The sequence below is a fragment of the Octopus bimaculoides genome, chromosome 24, assembly GCF_001194135.2.
Source record: "Octopus bimaculoides isolate UCB-OBI-ISO-001 chromosome 24, ASM119413v2, whole genome shotgun sequence".
Lineage (NCBI taxonomy): Eukaryota > Metazoa > Mollusca > Cephalopoda > Octopoda > Octopodidae > Octopus > Octopus bimaculoides.
The window spans coordinates 28,700,552-28,704,330 of record NC_069004.1 but is presented as its reverse complement, the minus strand read 5'-3'; positions in this window follow the sequence as shown (position 1 = coordinate 28,704,330).

The following is a 3,779-nucleotide window of genomic DNA, read 5'->3' as shown; positions in this document are numbered from 1 at the left end:
ATATATACACTTACAGGGAGGGCTATAATGATGGGATATAGGTAATAAGTAATAAATATATTTGGTATTCTATGTTATTTTTATAATCTAAGATATTAGCATTTAAAATGGTTCCCATCATTATGATCCACCCTGTATATATATACTCTTTTCTACTCTAGGCAGAAGGCCCGAAATTATGGGAGAGGGGGCCAGTCGATTAGATCGGCTCCAGAACGCAACTGGTACTTAATTTATCGACCCCGAAAGGATGAAAGGCAAAGTCGACCTCGGCGGAATTTGAACTCAGAACGTAAAGACGGACGAAATACCTCGAAACATTTCGCCCGGCGTGCTAACGTTTCTGCCAGCACTCTGTATATATATATTGCCAGAAGATACTTAGAAGTGATGACCCGAGTGGGCCCGGCTCCCATAGGGGGTCAGGAATAAGGGCCGAAACACTTGTAGGATGGGAGTTCTTCCTCTGAAGATCTCTTCTCTTGTGAGTCCGTCTTGCGACGAATTTCTGATATTTCTTTTTATATATGAACGTGATTGGAATAGTCACTTAATTTCTTCGGCAGCTGAGGTGGTCGTTTCGTGTAGGACGGATTAATATGCTTCCATACTGTCTATCAGCGATAATGGGGATAACTCCTATAGAAGTTCCGCGAGGCGAGACGAGTAATCCTGCTCGACTGTGTAGTTCTTTGATTTATAAATATCAAAACGCTGTGCTTTCTTTCCAGATTTATCGTATCAGGAAAGGTTTTACGGCCGTAGCTGGACCAGGAAATGAGTAGCTTATGGTCCATCCAGCATTCATGAACACTAGGGACGCTGTTGGTCACAATTACATTGCTCTTGTCATGATCCGGCGAGGACGTAGTCTCGGCTGTGCCAGTGCTTTGATTTTGGATGCCTCCATGTGGTCTTGGACCGATTGGGAAGACGGAAGAGGCTGTTAGTAACCACCAGATCATTCTCAGCATATACATACATACATGCATAGGTGTGTGGTAAGAAATTTGCCTCCCAACCATACGGCTCGGGGTTCAGTTCCATTACGTGGCACCTTGGGCTATTGTCTTATGTATCCTCGGACCGACCAAAATTTTGTGAGATGATTTGGTAGACGGAAACTGAAAGAAGCATATGGTGTATATAAATATATATATATGTGTGTCTGTGTTAGTGTGTATGTGTGTGTGTTTGTGGGTGGGTGTAAGTATCTTTGTATCTGTGTTTCTCCCCTATCACCGCTTGAAAACCGGTGTTGGTGTGTTTGCGTACCTCTAACTTTGCAGTTCGGCAAAAGACAGCGATGGAATATGTACCAGGCTTAAAAAATAGCAAGTATTTGGGTCCATTCGTTGGACTAAAATTTCTCATACATACATGCATACATACATACATACATACATAAAACATACATATATATGCATACATACATGCATACATGCGCTCACATATATATGTACATATGTACGTATGTATATACAATAATACAAACACACACACACACACACATATATACTTGGATATATATATATATATATATATATATATATATATGTTCGTGAATATACTTTTCACAAACAGAGATATACATATCGAAGGCGAAGGATCAAAAAATATTCGTGTAACCTGAGAGTTACTACATTAAAGCAGAGCCGAGTTTATACAATAATGTTGTCTAGACGGCGGCTAACTTTTGTTGTGGCAGCCAACCACTTGACATTAATGTACAGGGCCTCCTTCGGTCAGTGTTTTTCTTTTTATCTTTTATTTATTCATTTATTTATTTATTTTACATACTTATCGACCGACCCTGAAAACACGAAAAACAAAAAAAAGTTTTCCTTTTCGAATTTGAACCCAGAGCGGAGAGAGTTGAAATAAATACCGTGAGACATTGTATTTCACATTCTAAACAATGTGGCTAATTCACTGTCTTTAAGATACACGGAACAGGATATCTATGACTCATTGATGAGGAGTCTGTAAATTCAGTCCTTTAGTATATATTCAGCTTTATAGCCATTACTATTGAAGCAGCATGGCTTATTTGGATCAAAATATGGCTGAACATTATGGAGAAAGAATATAAGTCGATAATTCATCCGCGACAGATGGTAGCGATAAATGGTCCAGATGATAGGTGGAAAGCCTAAAAATTTAAAAGGTGAATGATTAACCGAAACAAAAGCAGAAACAACATAACACATAACACAAAAGGGGGCGAGCTGGCAGAAACGGTAGCGCGCCGGACGAAATGCTTAGCGGTATATCGTCTGCCGCTACGTTCTGAGTTCAAATTCCGCCGAGGTCGACTTTGCCTTTCATCCTTTCGAGGTCAACTAAATAAGTACCAGTTAGGCACTGGGGTCTATGTAATCGACTTAATCCCATTGTTTGTCCCCTTGTGGGCAATTAAGAAATAAGAAACAACATAACACATTGAAAAATATAAATCTTTTCTGAAGAACCTTGCTACCAAGGAGGTGACCAATTAAAATATACTCTCAAAATCTAATGAAGATGGGTGGGGAGGGGAGCACATATATAAGCATACATCCTTCATGGCTCAAACCTCCCCAATTCCCCCCTCTAATACCTTTAGCTCTCCATATTCAATCATTCCATCTTTGAATTTTCTTTTAACATCTCAAATGTAAGATCTCTTCCCTGAAGATGGAGGCTCATCTCATCCTATGATGGAATCTATCTACAAACATTATTATGGATCATCAACCCCCCAGAAACAGCTGGTGGATTTCTAATAGTGTTCCACACCTCCTTTAATTCTCTATATCATTTGTATTCTGTGTAAGTTGGAGCTTTTTATATGTAAACATATAAACTTATTTTGCATGTCATGTATTTAATACACTTTTATCTATTGATCTGTCTAACTTGCTTATCCCCACATTTACTTGTATATAAATCTGATGGATTCTACCGTCATGAGCGCCAAATTAGGGTGCAATAAAATAAAGAGGAGATCATGTTTTATGGAGACGAATGTGTCTCTTGAGGCCTTGACAACCCTTTGGCAAAGAGAACAAGTTGAGGACTCAGTTTGGTTGAGTGCTTGTGGATCATTTACTATGTGTTTTCTTGATGGGACGGCAAGGTCTGGCTTGGTCCGCGCCACAGAACCACAGTGATAGGTCAGGGTTCCATTTAGAGGAGCAGCGTTTTGTATGTATACATATTTCAAGTGAGCATACACCCACGTGCAAACGCAGAAACATACACACAAACATGTATTAAAAATGCAACCTGCAGTATTACATGCGAGTGTAATATATGTAAACATGAACATACACACACATACACGCACATACATATATGCACGTATATATATGTATATATATGTGTGTGTGTGTGTGTGTGTGTGTGTGTGTATACATCTTATCTATACATACATATATCATTATATATATATATATATACACATTGTATCTATACATACATATATGCATACATATATACATATTTATACATATATATGTGTATATGTATATATATATGTATATATGTATGCATGTATGTATGCATAGATACAATATGTGTGTGTATGTTTCTGTTTATATATATATATATATATATCTCCCCCGTAACGTAGCGGTTCAGCAAAAGAAAACCGATATAATAAGTAATAGACTTACAGAGAATAAGTCGTGGGGTCGATTTGCTCGACTAAAGGCGGTGCTCCAGCATGGCCGCAGTCAAATGACTGAAACAAGTAAAAGAGTAAAAGAGTAAAGGAGTGTGTATATATATATATATAT